Genomic DNA, 8,938 nt, shown 5'->3' with positions numbered 1-8,938 from the left:
AAGCAATCCAAGATAAACCCCTGAAAATCCAAACCTAAATATTTCTAAGAAATGAAGGAACAGCAAAATCTAACCGATCCCTTTTTATGCTGGGCATCGACCGCGTTGGTCGACGAGATGATGATGAAAGAGGGAAGAAGAAGAAGTTTGAACGCTGAAAAGAAGAGATGCAAGTGTGTGATAGAGGAAAAGGCTTATTAAAAGCACGACACTATTCCGTATTATAATTATATAAAGTGATTCTTATCGAATTATGGCGAGTGTTAATTATGACGAGAATATATGCCCTATATGTTTAGAGGCATGGTCTAACACAGGCGAACACCGTCTGTGTTCCCTAAATTGTGGGCATCTATTTGGACAAAAATGTATTGTGAAATGGCTACGCGACTCGACTTATTGTCCATAGTGCAGAGCAAGAGCTCAATCGACCGATGTGAAATTATTGTACGCAAATAAGCTAACAGCAGTCGATACTGCTAAATGCGACGAGTTGCAGAGTAGGTTATCTACTCTGGAATTTCAAAATCGTACTTTACGAATAGCATTAGAGCGTGCTAATGATTGCATTGCATTATTACTTTCAACTGGAAAGTAATTAGACTTACTTTTTTTACCACGGTTAATAAAAATACCAACCTGCCTATAAAAGGTTAATTCGGCGGAATTAACGCACGGTCCGGCAGGCTTCGTTTCGTCCGGTACGGACTTTTTATTTAGAAGAGGAGAAGAAATTCACATATTTCTCTGCAACCTTCATCAAACGGTTATTTCGAATACTTTCTTTGGCGTAGTCAGTATGTCACATTTAGTAAGACATTCTCCGTGATATAGTGCGGATATAATGGCAGCTGGACAACTTATACATATAACATATTGTAATTCGATTATGGAGCACTGTAGGCCTTTACGTTTCGGTAGAATAAAGTGCAATGTCAATCAGTGTCAAGAAATTTCTACAAACAAATTATTTTTAGAAGTACACTTATTCTATACACATAATATATTTACCACGAAAGGCAACTTTATATGGGGAAACGAATCCAGCATGCCAGACCGATATTTCACAAACAATTTGTTCATCAGTGTTGCGTGTATATAGAAAGAATTATTTACTTACGTTGCAATTTTGTAAATCAAATAATTAAGATTTCTTTTGAAACAGATTATTAAAAAAAAACTATATTATTTTATTCACCTGCAGCAACCATAAATAAGCTTACCATGGCGGAAGCTATTGCGCAAAAGTTTATCTTTTTCCTAGCTGGCTTCGAACCTCCGCGGCGACGGCAAACGTTTGCTTCTACGAATTAGCTCATCATCGAGATATACAGCAAAGTTCACAAGGAAATCGACAAACGTGTGGTGACAAAAGCATGATCTGGACCTATGGACGCTATGAACAATAATGCCTTATCTAACCAAAGTAATAAAAAGGCAAAGTATTTTATAATAAATAACAAAATATTTCGTTATTATAATATGTAAGTTTAAATAAATGGGTTTGTACTTTGGATGAGATATATTTTTCTTACTTTCTTTACATACATTCCAGAGGACTCTTGAGGAAAGTATCAACCTCTTCCAATGTTGCATCGCATTTGTACCAAAGATATTAATCTACCGACAACGAACATTCACCTGCCAAAGGGGACTTCGATTTTATACCAATACTGGACTGCATCGGGATCCATCGATTATCCTGATCCAGATAAATTTGATCCTGAACGATTTAACGCAGACGAGAAAGCAAGAAGGCATAATTACGTAATTAGTGACGTCCCAATATATGACGTCACGGAGATGAGACAAAAGTACGTCATTTTTACGGCACTTTGGACGGTCATTTCATAACGTTCGCAATCGTCAGAACATGACCAAAAAATGACGTTAAATAGACGTCACCTTGCTACCTGGGACATAGATCGGTCCTAAACTTCTGACGGTAGGTATTATATATTCTATCACTTACATCTCACTTCATTTACGCGTAATCGCAATGCAAAATAGTCACAGTACATTATACGTGAGGATCCTTTGCAGTAATTTTCTATACTCAGAAGATGCAAAGAAGATATAAGGAAGATATGAAAAAGCTATATAGAAGATGTAAATAATACTTATATAGTCGGAATATTGCACGTAGTTTTAGTATAAAGTTTAACCAAACAAGTTTAACGATTCATTCTAGTGTAAAGATTACATTAATATACGTATGTAAGAGGAAAAGTTAGTTATTAATTAATATACTTCTTATCCGTCAAATTCTTAATATTATATTTTATAAGAAATCAATAATTTTGGACTATTTCAAATTTATTTATTTGTTTATGCTTTTTTGCTCAACAAAGTAACAATAGTCTTTATACATGATGCTGAAATCTTTTTTGTTAATAACTTTTAAATAGCTGGTCAATAATTAATAATATTTTAGGTATATACTCAGAGGATCCCCCTCTACAAACTGTGTTAAAGTATGATTCATATCGACGTTCCGTAGTTCCAAGTTTTCCTTGTCAGAATAAATTGTCTGTTATCTATACTATTATTATAAAGCAACAGGGTTTGCAGTTTTTTGTTCGCTATGATCTCGAAAACCAATGGACCAAATTTTTACCAAGCCTATATGAAATAGGGGTAGAATTTTCCGGGGAGTGTTATAGGGTGTTAATAGTTTTCGTTACCGATCTTTTGGAAACCGGTTTTTGTAATTTTTTCAATTTTTCGGGAAATAATTGACGGAATCTCAAAGAATTGTATATAAAACAGGGTTGAATTTTCCGGGAAGTGCCATAAAGTGTATAATTTTTTGTTACCATCTCTTGGAAACCGTATCAGAAGTTTTCGAATTAGCCTTTTTTTTGTTCGCTATGATCTCGGAAACCAATGGATCAAATTTTTACTAAAAGTATAGAAATAGGGGTAGAATTTTCCGGAAATGTTATAGAGTGTATAGTGTTTTGTTACCGATTTTTCTGGAAACCGGGTTTTTTTTTAATTTTTTCTAATTTTCGAGAAATAATTGACGAATTTTAAAGAATTGTATATAAATAGGGGTAGAATTTCCCGGGGATAGTGCTATAAACTGTATAGTTTTTTGTTACCGATCTTTTTAGGAACCGGTATCTTTTGGAAATTGGTTACGAAATTTTTCCCAATTTTTTTAGGAAATAATTGAGTGAATCTCAAGTATTGTATACGACAGAATTGCATTTCAGTCGATAAAAAAGTAATATTTTTCAATTTATAGCATTTTAGAGAGGAGAGAGAGCAGAGAGAGAGGGGGTAGGGGAGAGAGAGGGAGAGAGAGGGAGAGGGGGAGAGAAAGAGAGAAGGAAAAGAGAGTAGGGACGAGAGAGGAAGAGAGAGAGAGAGGGGGAAGCAAAGAGAGAGGGAGGGAGGAGGAGGGAGGGAGGAGGGAGGGGAGGGAGGGAGGGAGGGAGATGGGATGGATGAGAGAGAGGAGAGAGAGAGAGAGAGAGCTTGGAGAGAGAGAGAGAGAGAGCGAGAGGAGAGCGAGAGAGAGATGGAGAGGAGGGGAGCGAGAGAGAGAGGAGAGAGAGGAGAGAATGAGAGGAAGAGACGAGGAGGTATCGACGCCGAGGATGGGAGAGAGAGAGAGAGAGAGAGCGGAGAGATCGGAGAGAGACGAGAGAGATTGAGAGAGGAGAGAGAGAGAGCGAGAGAGAGTCGAGAGAGAGAGAGAGAGAGGAGATGAGAGAGAGAGAGAGAGAGAGAGACGAGAGAGAGAGAGAGAGAGGGGGGGAAGAGAGAGAGAGGGGGGAGAGGACGAGAGGGCGAGAGGGAGGAGAGGGAGAGGGCGAGAGGGAGAGGGAGGGGGAGGGGGAAAAGGAGAGCGAGAGTCTTATTACATATGTCCTCCGGGGCGAAGCCCGGGTAACCAGCTAGTGTGTTATAAATCTAAACCCGCGTATGAATAACTATATATCTATGGAACATCGCTTTCTCCGCCATTCAAACATATCAATCTCGCTTTGCCTGGGAAAGTGCACATCGTGTTTTCGCTCGCTCTGTTACAATTTTATCTATTTTTTCTTAAGCAGGTAAGTAGTTTTATTTTCTATTGGGGGAGACCGGGGCTAGAAGTCACACGGGTTAGTTGTCCCAAAGCTTGTGTTTCACTTAATATATTGAGTGGCATATTCTTCTCTATAGTGTACGTTAAGCCTATCGTGTAAATAGTAAATAAACAAGTGCATTTTTATAACAGCAAATTGTAAAATGTTATTTCCCATTTCGATCTAATGAGCCGTGATTCAATTTTAGCAAATATATGTCAAAATCAGACGATTCAAAGTATATAAATACTTGAATGTCGAATTCTTATAACTCTAAAAATCTAAAAATTTATAGATCTCAAAATTTAGAAAACGTAATTTTATTTTACAGTCCGTAATTGCACATTGTCTATCATATACATAAGACGTAGAGACAAACGGATTCCCGATTCGAATTCTTCTCGCGCGTCAAGTAAGATATATCATCAGTTGGGCAATTAGAACTACTGCATTTCTCGATTCAGCCATCAAAAAAATCACGTTATTATATTCAGATATCACGATATTTATTATGACTGAGTGATATTGAAAATAGTAATTTTTCCGGTTAAATTCCTTATAAAGACAGAAGTAGACAATGTATATTATGACACAGTTACTATGGATTGCCATTTTCGAGATTTTAATCTGAGGTTCAGACATCAAAGCGGAAAATGTGACATTAAAATTAACTAATAATACTGATATGAACAACAATACAAGATTCAATGACGAAAATATAATATTACGTCATATTAACAAACGGGCTATTGATTCACACAACCTTCACGAATTGGTATTATTATTATGCTATGTCAAAATCAGACGGTTCAAAGTATATAAATACTTGAATGTCATATCTTATAACTCCAAAAATCTAAAATTTTATGGATCTCAAAATTTATAGAATGTAATTTTATTTTACAGACCGTAAGTGCTGTAAACGATAGTTTACTAAGTTGATACGATACGTCTTCTTCAAGGTTATGTATGTCAGGCATATTTGTAATGTTTCAAATAATAATTAACATTACTATTATATTATATTAACTGTCTCGTTCTCGATGATAGAGAATTAACAATGTAGTACTGCTCGTCAGTGCTTAATTTCACAACATTTTAGAGTGTAATTCAAAGTTAGGCGCCATACCGTCTTGACATCAAGTCACTCAGATCTGGTCTCACAATCAGTCAAAGACTGCAGAATGGAAGTCTAATGGTAAGTTAAATAGACAATACTCATCAGTTCTATACGAACGTGTCAACCACACGTTTTTGACATTGAGTATCTTATAAAAAAGTTCAATAAAAACAAGAATTCACGAAAATGCACAAGTGCTACTCTTGTCTCGCTCTATCCTCTATTTCCTCCTTTGTACTTATTTTCAGATATTACAGTAAAGGCAGTTGTTGAAAAAGATGACGTGTCTTCTCAGAACGTTTCAGCTTAATTTAAAGAACAGTCCACAGTTTTACAGACCAGACTGAGGTGATTGCCAAGGAGAACACCAACAGAGATGAGATCCAAAAATTGCTGGGAATGGATTCTAACGAAGCTAAACATTTAAAGATTAACTTTCATAAGGAACTAAAAGTCACATGGACAAAATGGATGAGAGATCTTCCAGAGAAGAAAAAAAACCATATTTTAGAAATTTATTCTCGGAAAAAAGATTCTTATACGGTGGCTCCAAATGTAAACACAGATATTATATCAATCGTAACAGATATATTGCTAAGAAGACAGCACCAATTGCAATCTTAGCCTTGGGCGCTGCAATATCAAATAGTTAGAAGACGTTATAGATCAGGAAAAAGTTTCTAATCACTTGTGCCATGTAAACCGACTCTTGTCAGAGATTTTCCACCAACATTCAGTTGCGAGGAAATCCTTCATCACTCCCCTGTTAAACAAGTTAAACGCTAAATACAACAATCTCAGATGAATCGTTATATTCAGAATATTCTCCGTTTTTGTTATATTATGCATGTTTCTACTTTTTAATAATATTTTGTATTTGTAATATAAACTAGTATCTTCAATCATTTTTAGTCGACAATGGAAACGCCTTGCGGCGAACAGAAGGCAGATATGCAAAAGCTGTTGCGAACTCCTGAACCTATTAATAATGAAAGTTCTTCAGATGAAGATACTGAAGAATTGTGCGAGTCGGAAGAAAAAACATATGAAAACCGCTTTAAGGGGATCCTAAAGCGAAGGCCGAACTTCCTCGACGTCGGTAATGTCAACATTTCTAGTCCTGTTTTCTCTATATCTGTCCTTGTTTAACTATAGTAATCTGTCTTTGTTCGATCGCTGCGCCATCTCTCGCTACACGCAATACTGCTTATCCTATCAACCTGCATGTGCTTTTGCACAAAATAGTAGCGAAGGCTCAAACTTTTTTGTTACGTTATTAATCTTAGTTTTTCATGTACGGTATTGGGATCTGACATTCGTCGCCATGACATCTGGTGGTCGAAAGTGAAAGCACTGCATGGTATTACGGATCTCGTGGCATTGTACAGGCTTGACGTGCGGTCGTACTGGTTTTGCGTTACTGGCTTTGTATTTTTATTAATATGGAATTTTCTCCGCGTTGTAAATCTACGAGCAGAATTAAGTGTTCAGTTCGCGGTTGTAAAAGTAAGGTTGATTGTAATTTAAATGTTCGATTTTATTTCTCGAAAATTTAATTTGGCAGTTGGATTTTTGATATTTTTATTTTATTTCACATAATGAGTAATACCAAGTAGTTTATTAAAATGTTAAACACATATATATCATCTTATATCAACTTTTAAAATAAACTTTATCACATTAACATGTTAACATTAATATAAATATATATTCATTCTTTTAATTTTTTCTATATCTTATAATCCTATATCTAATGACTTCCTATATCTAATAACTTTCTATATCTTATAACTTTTAACCCTTTTCTATTTCTGAAAACTTTTGTATATAATCTTTTATATAATCTTGTAATATTTCTATATTTTATAACTTTTAACTCTTTTATAATCCTATGACTCAATGTTTTCACTAGCATCTTTTATTAAACTTTCAGTTCTTAAACAGATTTCATGCAACATAATGCCATGGTAGGGGAGACCGGGGCTAGACCGCTAACGGGGTAAATCCGCCAAATCAAATATCTCGGAACCTGTATATTGTGCGAACTCGCTATTAACATTGTAAACGCTGCTTATGGTACCCATGTGACCAACGGAGTTTCGGCAGGTTACCTGCCGTGTTATGATTTTTACGAGGGCAAACGTGTTTTCGGAAGGTGAAAGTTACATTTTCTGCGCGTGGAAATTTTGTAATATCTGCTATAATATTTGCTCTCCAAATCTCGAGGTACGTGATTATAAAGAGTAATGCATGCTGAACACGAATCCAGTGTAGTTTTTTCATTATCGTTGATGTCTAATATTTCGTGGGCGATCAAACCTGAAACTTATGTTTGGGGTTAATCCGTCAGTAAGCAGTCCGGGTGCATTTCCAAGGCATTTCCGGGCATTTCCAGGCTCACTGCATATGGAATATGGATGAGACGGGAATTACAACCATTCAGACACCGAATAGAGTCATCGGACGTCGAGGAGTGAAACAAGTCGGGCGAGTGACTTCTGCGGAAAGAGGAACCCTCGTAACTATTTTTTAATAACGTTTCGCATAAAAATTTTAAATAAATTTTTATATTTTTCTCTTAAAAAACAATTATTAAGATGTATCCTATCATTTTTCAGGATTAGATGTACGTATATGTATTGAAAATGCAGTGTAACGGTTAAACCCCGGCATTTTTGAGATTTCAATTTTTGCACCGTTGTCGTTTTTGCTCTATACCGGTTAAACAAAGCGACGTAGATAAAAATTTCCTGTATAAATTTTGTAGCTAAAGGTTCACTTTTTACAGTGGTATACCACATTTAACTACAATTATTTATTTTGTTGTTAAAAATCGGCACCGAAAAAAAACTAACGGTCTAGCCCCGGTCTTCCCTATACTTTTTTTAATTCTTTTAACATTGTGGTAAGAAATATTTCATTTCGATTCACCCTTAGAATAAATAAATTTTTATCAAAAGTAGAATATATCACAAACGAAGTTGACTTTAAATTGAGCACTGCCATTCTTAATTGCACCTGTCCATAATATCAATGTTTTTCTTTCAAATAAATATTTTCTTTATCTTTCATTAAACTTCTCCCCCCTAAAAAAAATTTATTTGAAAGAAAAACACTTACACTCTTACACAATGTTAAAAGAATTAAAAAAAGTATACTATGGCATTATGTTGCATGAAATCTGTTTAAAAACTGAAAGTTCAATAAAAGATGCTAGTGAAAACATTGAGTCATAGGATTATAAAAGAGTTAAAAGTTATAAAATATAGAAATAATTACAAGATTATATAAAAGATTATATACAAAAGTTTTCAAAATTAAAAAAAGTATACTGTACCATTATGTTCTCCATTCTCCAATATTTCTCCATTTAAATATTCGCTCACGAGTCCCATGTTCTCTTGAAACTGCTGCCACGATTTCTCGTCGAAATAAACGCCGTCCGCACAGTTGCCGGTTAATTTAACCAGCGGCACGAAAACCTCCTCGGATGTTGCTTGTAAACCCACGTGAATTCTCTTCGTATGGGAGCTGTTGAGTCCATATGTTGTCGATAGCAGCATATGTAATTGCTCGTTTCTTCCCTCGAAGTAGCGTCTCTTATCGGAAATTCCCTTTATCAGGAATAACGCGTGTGAACATCCGCTTCTCAGAATTATTAGCGTCTTCTCTGTGACTAGCCATTGTTCTTATTTCTTCGTAATATCGACAGACACACACAAACACTAATTGAAAAGTC

General features: G+C 35.6%; 1 long non-coding RNA gene across 1 annotated transcript; it reads left to right on the top strand.

The window, feature by feature from the left end:
• Positions 1-7,170: 7,170 nt before the first annotated feature.
• LOC139787105 (uncharacterized) lies at positions 7,171-7,977 on the top strand. The gene is made up of 3 exons (XR_011722522.1): positions 7,171-7,425; positions 7,550-7,717; positions 7,818-7,977. It is a non-coding gene; the product is annotated as an uncharacterized lncRNA (long non-coding RNA).
• Positions 7,978-8,938: the final 961 nt, after the last annotated feature.

Source organism: Temnothorax nylanderi, unplaced genomic scaffold (genome assembly GCF_030848795.1).
Source record: "Temnothorax nylanderi isolate EJ_2023f unplaced genomic scaffold, tnyl_v1.0 TNYL_tig1272_pilon, whole genome shotgun sequence".
NCBI classification, from domain to species: domain Eukaryota; kingdom Metazoa; phylum Arthropoda; class Insecta; order Hymenoptera; family Formicidae; genus Temnothorax; species Temnothorax nylanderi.
Note: the sequence above shows the minus strand (reverse complement) of the source record. Positions and strands in the feature narration are given on the sequence as shown.